The sequence below is a fragment of the Phyllostomus discolor genome, chromosome 4 (genome assembly GCF_004126475.2).
Source record: "Phyllostomus discolor isolate MPI-MPIP mPhyDis1 chromosome 4, mPhyDis1.pri.v3, whole genome shotgun sequence".
Classification (NCBI taxonomy): domain Eukaryota; kingdom Metazoa; phylum Chordata; class Mammalia; order Chiroptera; family Phyllostomidae; genus Phyllostomus; species Phyllostomus discolor.
In genome coordinates, this window is record NC_040906.2 from 56,586,479 (window position 1) to 56,600,448 (window position 13,970).

The following is a 13,970-nucleotide window of genomic DNA, read 5'->3' on the forward strand; positions in this document are numbered from 1 at the left end:
AATGAGGACAAGGTCATAGAGGTAAAACTACAGGCAGCATTCAAACCCAGTCATTTTAGCACCTGATCAGCATACTTTTAATCATCACACTCTTCCTTGACTCTTGACAATTGTCTCACTGATAGAATGGTTTTCACAATTCTACAATCTTATATAATACTACCTTAACCAATTGATGACGAATGATTTAATTAGAAATATGGAAAAATAGAAAAACTAGCTAATGTAGAAGAATTTTTGTTTTTATATTTTTGTAATTCCTTAATGAGAAGTAATATTTAGGAAGCTATTAAAGCCCCTGGGGATTAGCCCTGGAAGGTGTAGCTCAGTGGATTGAGTGTGGGCCCATGGACAAAAAGGTTGCCAGTTCAAATACCAGTCAGGGCACATGCCTGAGTTGTGGGCCAGGTCCCCAGTAGGGGGCACATGAGAGGCAACCACACATTGATGTTTCTCTCCCTTTCTTTCTCCCTCTTTTCCCCTCTGTCTAAAAATAAATAAATAGAATCTCTTTAAAAAAAACCCTGGGAACTATTTTGCTCCTCCTATTCTTGACTTATAAACAAAAAGAATGACTAGCAATAACAACTAAACTTGCACACATTTCCTATGTCCCAAATTCTGTGGGGAAAAATGTTCCACATAGACCTTTCAATCTTTACAATATCACACAAGTAGATAGCTGAATTTTATAGAAAGGGAAACTGGCTCAGATAGTTTAAATAGCTTGTCCAAATTTACACAGGCAGTAAGATGCCATGTCTCGGAGCTGAACTGCAATCTGTATGACTGCAAAGTCCATTACACATCCCATCAATCATTATGCTGCACTACTTAAAGGACTAATAGGTAAGCCAAGTTACAAGACCCCATTACCTCAGAGAATGCATTTTTAGAAACAGACTTGCTGACTCTGTGACTGAATCATCCTTCCCACACAAATGAACTGAACACATTTTTGGTATATTAGCACTTACTCTTTATCTTCAGACACCCAGATATCACATCGGGTCAGAGCATCCACTTTTTTGTCAGTTCTACCTGGCTGTGGTAGAAACTTCCTCCAGTCCCATATTATCTGCTTACCTTTACCTTCTGCCATATTAAACTCCAGTAAAATAGCTATATTAACTCTGAGCATGCACTCTTGTTTTTCTTGTACCTGATTCAGCATTGACACTTGCTAAGCATTATGGCTTGGAATTATTTACCAGAAAATGATATAGATGGCAGAAAGTGGATCCAGAGCAGAACAACAATATTGCTGAAAAATTTTAATTGCAATCAAATATTGTGATGATTCATTGAATGAGTACATGCATGAGAGTAGTCATAGACTGGTATAATACATATTACTATATTTTCTGACACAAACATTACTTAACATTTTTATTACAAATTAATATAAAATTATAATTTATTTATAATTAATCCATTGATGCAATAGTGTATGATGTCCTGTGTGTATGTGTATATCAGAAGCAGAATAGTGATATTACAAAACAGCACAGTGCAGAATCATGAAATGGGGAACGCATACAGATGAAATTCCTGGTAATGTAGGAGATCTCAAATGGAGTTCATACAATAAAAAGCCTGCAATACAAAATTTGACATGGCTTAATGACACTTATGTGATATGGAAGTCGTCACATTAAAGGGCATTAACATGGAAGCACATGAAAGGAAGGGACTATCTAAGAATGTAATGAGTGTCTGTCATTCGGTGTGTAAAAACAAAGGGTAAGATAATTATCTGACAAGATTATTCACATATTTATTCAATTAGCAAAACAATTTAGGGGGCACATGTATGTATCAGGTATTATATTAGCTGTTGTTGATAAACAGAAAAAGAAACCCCTTGCTACTGAGAATTGTAATTGAGGTAGTTGAATACAAGATTATAGAAAGAGGTCAGGAAAGTGACTGTAATGACCACGCAAAAAAGCCATGGCTAGGAGCTGAGAACAGGCCTTACTTGGCTCTGAGGCTGCTCTCATTGGCCCTGCCCATAAGGTGTGTGACAATCTCTGAATATAAAAGCCTATAATGGAATCTCCAAGCTCAGAGTTAGTCATATGACACTCAGCCCTAGGGGATTTTATTGGCCAGCATGAGAGAGTCTACTTGCAGCCTCTTACTGATTCAGATATCATAGTGGCCAAATAATATAAAATTTTCATTATGATTTTAGTGAGTTACAAGAAAGGAATTATGAGAAAGCAAAGCAAGTATTTTTTAAAAAATAACCTTTGAAAACCTTTCCCAGCATCATTCTGTTTCAATAATCTGAAAGCATTATAACCAATATTGCCTGGGTAAGGATGGATGATAAATATTGATTTCTGTGGCCAGCCTAAGTGGGATAGAAAAAGAAATGAAAATCGTAGTAAATACATTCAGGAGTCCTGTTTAGGAAATTGTCATTTATTAAATGTAATATGATATATCTACAACATGACAACAACTAACTATATGAACACTTACTAGAAAACAAAACTAAAATGCATTTTTGACCCTGACAGCAAACTCCCAAAAAATCAAGGGCACTGTGACAATAAGTCAAAGCAATCAGGTTCACAAAATACCAAGGGCGGATCTAAAGTGGGGAGTTCTGTGCAACTCTAAAATTCCTGTGCTGTTATGCATTGCAAATCATCTGGCCACACCATGTTTTTTCACTTTTCAAAGTCCTCCTAAACTCTGCTTTCATTCAGCACTTAATGCATTATATCCAAATATCTAATACAAGCACATAGTATTTGGCTGTTGTTATTTGGCCTAAGCAAATGATACAGTTTCCTACTGAAACAATCACCGTGGGACTATCTTTCCCAGTGTCTTATTTTTTTTCCATAGGAAAATGAGCAATCCAGGAAGGAATTGTCTCTACAGGCCACTCCCATGCTTCTATGGCAATGAAAAACTAAGATATTCAAAGGAAATTAATGAAAATCAAGTGAGTATTTGCCACATAACTTTATAGGCAATATTATTTAAAAATATAAAAATTACTTAAGAGCTACTTTTACTTGGTGGTTGTGTTTTTGTTTAAAACAGTATTGGGGATCAAAGATGGCAGCAGAGAAGGTGGTGGCTACACTAACCTCCAAACTGGGATCCACGACCAAACTGGGATTTCAACTAAGTTAGAGAAAAACCATCCTGAATAACCAGCTTAACACCAGCTGGAGAGGAGCCTTAAAACCAAGTATTTATGGAAGAAACCACTTCACCACAATGAGAATGGTAGGGAGCACAGAAGTGTGAGAGGGCTGGCGGGGCTCCCATGGGTGGCAGCTGAAGTACCGGATGGATATTAGCAGCCAGTGGGGTTCCCCTTGAGAAGTGTGTGATCTAAACCCCAAGCTGGGCTCCTCAATATAGAGCACCAGAACCGTGAAAGAAACCCAAATAACATCTGGCTGTGAAAAGCAGAGGGGATTCTCTTCACCAGGGAGAGATACCTAGAGATGCAGGGAGCCTCATAAAGGGACAATGCACCAAAACTCCTTTGCAGCCATTCGCCCTGGGTTCTGGCAGAGGGAGGGCAGAGCAGACTGTAGCCACATGAGTAGAGCCTGAGATTGGTGGCTCTGTAGACAGAGCTGAAAGAACAACTGCCAAGATTCCTGTGCAGAGTCATTCTCCATATTGTAGAAGCCATATTTCTCAGGCAGAACACCACTCTTCATGCAACACCAGCCTGATAGGAAGCAATAGTCCCACATACAGGAATCCCTCTTGTCCTGCCCTGTGGAGATAGAGTGGAGCTTCTGAGGAATACAAATTGAGGCTGGAGAGAGAGCTGCAGGGTCAGCTTCCATGATCTCTGTGCTCAGTTATTCCCCATGTAGCAGTAGCCATCTTTCTCAGTAGAGCACTCCCTTTCCAAGTGGAATCAGGCTGTGGGGAAAGCAACTGTCTTATTTGCAAGAATCCTTCTCACCCCAACCTGTGGAGCTTAAGCTGGGCTGAAGAAGTATAAAGCTGGAGAATATTTTAGAGACAAAACCTAATAGAAAGCTTACAGGCAAAATCATATCTCTTGGAGCTCTGAGACTTTAGTAAACACTACCCCAGGGCTGATGCTGGTAAAAGCCAGCCTTGGTGTGCAGCTTGATTCTGTCTACACACCCCAAGAACAGCAGAGGGAGCACAAGCTGCAGATTGCTGATAGTGCCAAAAAGGTTGGTCAGGGCCAGTCACATACAGTGTCAGAAATAGCTCAGCACCAGAATATTTGCAGATCTACCCAATACATAAAATCAAACAAAAAAAGGGAGCCAAAAGAAACAGGTCCCAAATGAACTAAATGAAGTGGAGGAGAGCAATTTATCTAACACAGAGTTTAGAGTAATGATTAAAATAATACTCAAATTCATCAAAAAAGACATAGAAACCATAAAAAAGGACCAGTCAGAAATATGGAATGCAATATCTGAAATAAAACACAGGAAAGAAAAAATAGTAAGTAAGATGAAGCAGAAGATTGAATCAGGAATTTGGAAGATGAAGTACAAAAAACACCTAAGCAGAGCAGTAAAAAGAAAAAAGGAATTAAAAAATATAAGGGGAATATAAGAAACCTTTGGGACAACAGGAAGTGCAACAATATCTTCATCATGGGAACACCAGAAGGAGAAGAGGGTGAGCAAGGGATCAAGAACCTATCTGAAAAAATACGCCCTGGCTGGTGTAGCTCAGTGGATTGAGCGCGGTCTGCGAACCAAAGTGTCGCAGGTTCGATTCCCAGTCAGGGCACATGCCTGGGTTGCAGGCCATAACCCCCAGCAACCACACATTGATGTTTCTTTCTCTCTGTCTCCCTCCCTTCCCTTTCTGAAAATAAATAAATAAAATTCAAAAAAAAAAAAAAAAGAACCTATCTGAAAAATAATGACCGAAAACTTCCCTAACCTGGTCAAGCAAAAATATACACAAGCCCAGGAAACTCGGACAGTCCCAAGCAATTTGGACCCAAAGAGTCCTATAGAAGATACATCAAAATAGAAATGACAAAGCTTAAGAAAAGTAAAGAATCTTAAAAGCTGCAAGAGGAAAGCAGTTAGTTACCTACAAGGAATCTCCCATTAGATTGTCATCTAATTTCTCAGCAGAAATATTTCAGAACAAAAGGGATTGGTGTGAAATATTCAAGGTGATTAAAAGCAAGGATTTACAACCAAGACTACTTTACACAGCAAGGCTATCATTTAAAATTGAAGGAGAAATAATGAACTTCCCAGACAAAAAAAAATTTTAAAAGACTTTGTTTACACCAAATGAGTACTGAAACAAATGTTTAATGGATTGCTTCAAGAAGAAAAAGAAAAAAAAGAAGATAATTTTAAAAATGGTAGTAAATATATATCTATTAATAATCACTTTAAATATAAATGGCTTAAATGTGCCAATCAAAATACATAGGTAGCTAAATAGATAAGAAAATAAACCCTTGCCCTGGCTGGTGTGGCTCAGTTGATTGAGTGTCAGCCCGTGAACCAAAAGGTTACCAGTTCGATTCCTGGTCATGGCATGTGCCAGGGTTGTGGGCCAGGTCCCCAGTTTGGAGTATGTGAAGGGATCCATTTGATGTTCCTCTTCCTTTCTTTCTCCCTCCCTTCCCTGGCACATGCCATGAATTACTCCCTTACCTGGCAGTAATTAAAAATCTTTTTTAAAAAAAGAAAGCAAACCCCATATATATGCTGTTTTCAAAAGACCCATCTCAGAACAAAAGATACACAGAATAAAAGTAAAGAGATGAAAAAAGATATTTTATGCAAATGAAAAGGGTAAGAAAAGCTGGTATAGCAGTACTTATATCCACAAAATAGACTTTAAAATCAAGTCTACAGTTAAAGACAAAGAAGGACACTACATAATGATAAATGGAACAATCCAACAAGAAGATATGTTAGTTAACATTTATGTACTCAAATAGGGGTGCTTACATATGTAAAGCAAACTTTAGACATAAAAGTCATAGTAGGTGATTTTTAACAGCTTATTGACTTCCATTGATAGATCTTCCAAACAGAAAATCAATAAGGATACAGCGGCCTTAAATGACACATTAGATCAAATGCATTTAATTGATATATACAGAACATTTCAACCCAAAGCAGCAGAATATACATTCTTTTCAAGTGCACATGGAACATTCCGTAGGATAGATCACACATTGGATGTAAAACAAGCTTCAATAAATTCAGGAAGATTGAAATCAAATCAAGCATCTTCTCTATCCACAGAGCTATAAAACTAGAAATCAATCACAAGAAGAACACTGAAAAATACACAAATACATGGAAGCTAAATAACATGTTATTAACCAATAAATGGGTCAACAACAAGATCAGGGAAGAAATCAAAAGATACATTGAAACAATGAAAATGAGGACACAACAATCCAAAATCCATGGAACTCAGCCGAAACAATCTTAAGAAGGAAATTCATAGCATTATAGGCCTATCTCAAAAACCAAGAAAAAGCTCAAGTAAACAATCTAACTTTATACATAAAGGAACTTGAAAAAGAACAACAAACTAAGCCAGCATGAGAAGGAAGGAAATAAAAAAGATCAGAGCAGAAATAAATGATATAGTCTAAAAATGATTAAAAAGATCAATAAACCCAAGAACTGTTTTTTTGAAAAGATAAACAAGATTGACAAAGCTTTAACCAGCTCATCAAGAAAAAAAGAGAGAAGACCCAAATCAATAAAATCAGAAATGAAAGAGAAGAAATAACAACTGACACAAAAGAAACACAAAGGATTGTAAGAAAATTCTTACATTCCTTTGTTTTTGCTGACTGTATGCCAACAAACAGGACAAACTGAATGAAATAGATAAATACCTAGAAACATAGCATATTCCAAAATTAAATCTGAAACAAATCAGAGAATTTGAATAGACAGAATACTTAGTAAAACTGAAGCAGTAATAAAAAAAAACTCCCAACAAACAAAAATCCTGGACCAAATGGCTTCACGGATGAATTTCAACAAACATTCTGAGAACTAACATCTCTCCTTCTCACAGTATTTCAAAGAAATTCAAGAGGAGGGAAGGCTCCTAAGCTCATTTTACAAGGCCAGCATTGTCCTAATTGTAAAAACAGATAAAAACGCTACAAAAAAAGAAAATTGTAAGCCAATATCTCTGATGAACATAGATGCTAAAATCCTCAACAAAATATTAGCAAACCAAATACAGCAATACATCAAGATCATCAAGTGGGATTTATTCCAGGAAGGCAAGGTTGGTACAATGTTCACAAATCAATAAATGTGATATACCACATAAACAAAATGATTTAAAAACCACATGATCATACCAATAGATACAGAAAAGCATTTAATAAAAATCCAGCACACACTTATGACAAAAACTCTCAGCAAAGTGGGAATAGAGGGAACATACCTAAATATAATAAAGACCATATATGACAAACCCACTGCCAGCATCATACCAATGGGCAAAAACTAGAAGTGTTCCACTTAGGATCAGGAACAAGATAGGGATGTCCACTTTCACCTCTCTCTTATTCAATATAGTACTGAAAGTCCTAGCCATAGCAATCAGAAAAGAAGAAAAAATAAAAGGCATGCAAATTAGAAAGGAAGAAGTCAAACTGTCTTTATTTGCAGATGACATGATACTGTACATAGAGAACCACCAAGAAACTACTAGAGCTGATAAATTAATTCAGCAAAATAGGAGGTTATGAAATTAAGATCCAGTAACCAGTTGTATTTTTATATGCCAATAAGGAAGTGATAAAAAGGGAAATTAAGAAAACAATCCTATTCACAATTGCTTTAAAAAGAATAAAATACCTAGGAATAAATAAGGAGGTAAAAGATCTGTACTCAGAAAATTAGAAGACACTGAAGAAAGAAATAGAAGAAGCTACAATTAAGTGAAAGCATATACTGTGTTCATGGATAAGAAGAATTAACATCATTAAAATATACATACTACCCAAAGTAATCTATGGATTCAATACAATTCCTATGAAGAAACCAATGACATATATCACAGAATTAGACCTAATATTTCAAAAACTTATATGGACCACAGCAACAGTGATCTTAAGAAAGAACAAAGTTAGAGGAATCATGCTACCTAATATAGTGCGATAGTAATCAAAACAGCATGGTGCTGGCATGAAACCAAACATATATATCAATAGAACAGAATACAGTGCCCAGAAATAAATCCACACATATATAGTCAATTAATATTCAACAGAGCAAGCAAGCACATATACTGCACCAAAGATAGTTTATTCAATAAATGGTGTTCAGAAAATTGGACAGATATATGCAGAAAAGTGAAACTGGACTACCTTCTTATGCCACACAAAAGAACAAATTCAAAATGGATTAAAGACTTACATGCTAGCCCTGGCTGGTGTGGCTCAGTGGATTCAGTGCCAGACTGTGAACCAAAGGGTCGTCACTTTGATTCCCAGTCAGGGCACATGCCTGGGTTGTGGACCAGGTACCCAGTGGGAGGCACATGTGAGGCAACCATACATTGATGTTTCTTTCCCTCTCTTTCTCCCTCCCTTCACCTCTCTAAAAATAAATAAATAAAATTCTTTAACAAAGACTTACATGTTAGACCCAAAACCCTGAAAGTCATAGAAAAAAACACAGGTAGAAAAATCTCATACATTGCTCATAGCAATATTTTTTTCTGGTATATCTCCTCAGGCAAGGGAAACAATAGGAAAAATAAACAAATGAGACTACATCAAAATAAAAGTGTTTGCACAGCAAAGGAAAACATCAACAAAACAAAAAGATAACCCACAGAATGGGAGAATATATTTGCCAATACATTTGATAAGAGGTTAATAGCCAAAATTTATAAAGTACTTAAAAAATCAACACCAAAAACCCAAATTATCCAATTAAAACATGGGCAAAAGACCTGAATAGACACTTCTCTAAGGAGGACATACAGATGACCATTATAGGTATATGAAAAGATGCTCAAGGTCACTAATTAGCAGCTAAATGTAAATTAAAACCACAATGAGATATCACCTTACACCTGTCAGAATGGCTATCACCTATAAATCAACAACAAATCCTGGTGAGGATATGGAGAAAAGGAAACCCTTTTGCACTGTTGGTGGGAAGGGTGATTGTTTCAAACACTGTAGAAAGCAGTATGAAGACACCTCCAAAAATTTAAAATGGATCTGCCTTTTGACCTAGTGAATCTACTTCTGGGAATTTATCTGAATAAACCTAAAACATTAATTCGAAAGAAGATTAGCACCTCTATGTTCATTGCAGCATTATTTACAGTCACCATGATATGCAAGCAGCCCAAGTGTCCAACACTAGATGAGTGGATAAAACAACTATGGGGCATTTGCACCATGGAATACTACTTTGCCATAAAAAAGAAGAAAATTTTACCTTTTGTGACAGAATGGATGGACCTGGAGAACATTGTGCTAAGTGAAGTAAGCCAGTTGGAGAAAGACAAATACCATATGACTTCGCTCATATATGGAATCTAATGAACAAACTGAACTAACAAGCAAAACAGAGACAGACTCAGATGTGGAGCAGGATGACAGCTAGTGGGAGTTGGAGGTTAGGGGGTAGAGGGATTGAACAGGAAGGAAAAAGTTCTCATGGACATGGACAACAGTGTGGCAGTTGCAGGAGGGAGAGTTGTATAAGGGAAATAAATGGTAATGGAAAAAATACAATAAAAATAAAAATAAAATAACATTTTTGCAAATGTGCATGTGAGCCAGCAGAAATACTGAAATGTGTTGTTTTCAGCCCTGAGACTAAAGTGAATGACAAATTTGAACTCATGTCAAGTGGTTTTCTTGCTAAAGTATGATGCTTAGAATTAGTATTGACCTTTATCAAGGTCATCATTATCTTGAATTAAATGCTCCAAAAGCTTAAATTGACTCTGTATTCTCAGGGTATGTTCATTCAACAATTTTCAGGTCAAACTACTTAGTGTCTTATAACTGAGATCAAAACAATTGACAGAAATCCAATGATCTGTCAACTGCTTCAAAGAGATATGTGAAACATCCAAATGTGATTATTAGCTTGATAATTAAATCCATTACTTGGTCCTTAATTTACAAGATGGCAAATAAAGAGTAATAATGGTGCTTTGAACCAACTGCCTTTCTATATTATATAAGCCCTATATTATACTATTAAGAATTAAATATTTACTATATCATAAGTAACCTCTGATCAAATCTTTTTTAGTTATGACCTACCACAGTATAATTCTTAACACGATTTTTCATTTGTTTGAATTACCTAAAGTACACAGCATAATTTGAACATTGTGAAACCTGACTTAAGTTTTCTCACATTGGCATAATTTATTTTTAAAAAATTTTATTTATTGATTTTAGAGGGGGGATGGGAGGTGGAGAGAGAGAAAGAGAGAAGTGTGTTGTTCCATTTTATTGATGCATTCATTGCTAGATTCTTATATGCGCCCTGACTGAAGATTAAACCCACAACCTTGGTGTAACTCTAACCAACTGAGCTATCCAGCCAGGGATGTTTTCTATTTCTTTTAAATCCAATCCCTCCATTTCCAGCAATGTAGGGCTATTTGCCAAACTAGCATATTTTCATTATAGATACTAAGTTGTCTATCTATGTTACAGAGGAAGCTATTAAATTTCATTTTCCTGAATACATTTTGTGATACTTAAGAGGCCCATGTAAACTCATCTATGAATCTGAATCTAGCCAATAAAGAAGCATAAAGCAGTAAAGAGACACTGCTAACAAAAGTTATTTAAAAATGATCTGCAGTTGAGAGTAAGACTATGCAATGCATTATTTTCAGGGACTGTAAATATACTGGATAATTTTGATTGTGCCATAAATACAGGTTATTTGCACAGGTTGCATAATCCATTTACTAGTCTGATTTGTTGTTAGCGTGCTCTTTAATGTCATTGTGTTTATGCTGAAAGTGCTGCCACTGAAGGGCTTTGCTCATGTTAATTGATAAAAATGAAATACTTCCCATTACCCTAACTCTTTCTGAAATATCACATACATACTAAATTTATCTAACTTCATGTAATGCATTGGCTAAATACTAAATGTATTAAAATGTGGTTTGAGCATGTGATACTTTATTTGCTGTGTTGCTAAGATTAAGTGTAAGAAACAAACCTTATATGAAAATAAAGTATTATATGTCAAAAACAAGTGGCAAAAGAGAAAATACATTTAGAAATCTCATCTAAATTACAATAAAACAGGAAAAATGTAACAGTTTTATGATGATTTTCTCTCCTCGCCAAGTAGCTGAGAGAAAAAAAATCATAATGAAAGTGTTGTAAGAAATTGCCTAGGGTAAAATATGATAGTTGTAAATTTTATTTCTTATAAAGAAAACTTTCATAAAATAAATACTTATTTCCAAAAAAGCAAAAGCCTTCTAATGAAACAAAAAGAACACATATGAATTTACAATAATTCCTATTAAATTTCAAATATATTGACTTAATAACATAAAATAGTTTTAGATGATATTTAATTCTAATATTAAACTGCTTTTAGGTTGTTACGATGTGCAATTTTTACATATTAGTTAGATTAAAGAGGTAAAAATAAATGACTGCATTAATGAAACAAGGTCTGGATATTTAAGTTAAAAAAATTCTCAATCTGCTATGCCTTCACTCCAGTGCAGGCTCTCTCTCTCCTCCCAGCACCCCCTTCCCATAGTCCCTGCAGTAAAAATACGGTACATCTCGCGGAGGGCTTATGCAGATATGTCTGCCAGTGGATGACAGCAAATGCTGATTGAGAAAGGGTTTATCTTCATTTCATGCAAAATATGCAAACCATTAAGGAAATTATAAAAAGCAGCAACAATACACTCTGGTTTTATTCAGAACCTTTCCCTTAGCGAATATTAAAAGGATGATATTTTTAGCCAAAGAAAGCAAAATGCATCTGCAGCAGCTGGTTTCCAAGGAAACAGAATAATTTAAAACCATGTGGAACTCTGCTCTCTAATTTTCATCAATTCCCCTTCATTCCTGGAGGTAGCTCTACTCAGAATTTATAATTTCCACAAAAACATAACTGCCTTGACTTATTTTCTCTAATATATATCAGGCAGTGAATACCTGGTCTTATATATCACCCTAAATTTCAGTCTAAGGAGAGGATTAATTTCTACCATCATTTTGTTTTAAAAACCAAGATGAAAAGAATCTATAATGAGAAACATGGCAACATCTCAGTAGCACACTATGAATTGTGAAATCCAGAGATAGTTCCAAATGAGCCATGCAAGAGGACTTGCTTGGGTCAATATGACACTTAAGTACGTAAACATATTATTCTCTGTATGTAGTATCATTAGGAATGCTGTTTTTGTCTGCTATTTAAAAATAAAACCCACCTCTCCAATTACAAAAAGCAAAATCGGGACCCCCCAAAACTTTAAAATTATTTATTTTCATTCCTACTAGTTTGTGATTCATTCAGAAGTACTGTATTAAAAAAAACATGAACAAATCAGTTACACCATTGGCCATTATTTTGTTATCATAATCAATCAGTATTAATTAATTGCCAATGTGCCCATGTCAGTAATAATCTTTCTTAGAAGAAGCTCAGTTTTAAAAAGGTTATCATACCAATATTGACCTATATTTATGTATTAAGATAAGAATAAAATAAAATGACTTGGAGTAAAATTATCTTTTAATGTCTTTACTGTGGGTCATTTAGTCTACATATTTAGAACTCTCCTATTTTCCCTATGCAAAAAAAAAAAAAAGACAATGTTAGCAGATATAAGCCAAAAGCCACTGGTAAAGTAAATCTTAACTTTCGAGCTTCAAAATATATATTGCCTAGAACTACTCCCAACAATATAAACGCTGTGATGGAATCCTTATCTAGATATATTTCATTGATCAATGAAACTAGTGATGAAACTAGCCTATTAAGATGCAATTTTATGGCAATGTTTAATCTTTCACAAATAGGCTTCTGAGCTTTTAAAGACTCATGCATGTTGATAAATACAGACATGTTTACTAAATAAAATGATACAGCTACTCAATAGCCTAAGATTTATCAAAGGAGAAAGTTAAAAGAGCATAAATACCCATAAATCACTCATTCTAAGTTAGAGCTAAAAAGGTCTACAACCAGCAAAAATTTTCCCAAACCATTTACTGTTTTGCAAATATTAGTAGACACACGAGATTTTATACTGTATATTTAGAGAAAGCTCCATTTTCCCAGGACCTGTGGATTTTACTAAGCTCTCTCCTCACCCTTCCTTTGATTCCTAACTACATAAGCTTATATAAAAACAAACCCAGAAAAGCACATGACGACTCAATTTATCTGTTAATTTTGCTTCAATAACCCTTGCTTAGGAAGTTATCCAGGATAAGACATGCCTCTGGTGTTTTTATCAGCTAAGGGTTTTGCAGGGAGAAAGAACATTTTCGCAAAGCTTCCTCAAGTAATGAAAAGGACACACTTTCGGGAAACGTCTTGAGAATGATTTTCAAATCATAAAACTCTCTCAGTAGGAATTAAGAAGCATTCTCTTTTGAATAAAAAGAAAATTTCCTCCTCTTGTTTGCTCTTACCTGTAAGTATGGTTTCTGTAGTTCGGCTCCGTCGGATCACACTGAAGATTTCACTCCTCCCTCTACATCCATCAGGCGGCAGCCAACCAATAACAAAAGCCGGATCCTGGCATTCTCTGGCTCATGCTCCCTGCTCTGCTTCCCTCCCTTAGTCCCTCCCATCCCCGCTCTTTTGGAGGACAAATCCTCGCAGCTGGGAGAGAAAGGGAGTGGAGAAAAGGAATATAGAGAAGAAAGGAATGAAGAGCTGAAAGGTATTTCAAAGAATAGCTCCAAACTATGAAAAATATCTGTAGGTGAACTGAGC

The 13,970-nt window shown here is 35.6% G+C and overlaps 1 protein-coding gene across 1 annotated transcript in view; it reads right to left on the reverse strand.

The window, feature by feature from the left end:
- CSRNP3 (cysteine and serine rich nuclear protein 3) overlaps positions 1 to 13,730 on the reverse strand; it is a 198,359-nt gene extending 184,629 nt beyond the window's left edge. Inside the window, exon 1 of the mRNA XM_036023371.1 lies at positions 13,664 to 13,730. The gene's annotated coding sequence lies outside the window, so the exon portion shown is untranslated. The remainder of the gene's footprint in view (positions 1 to 13,663) is intronic.
- Between the last annotated feature and the right edge of the window lie 240 nt (positions 13,731 to 13,970).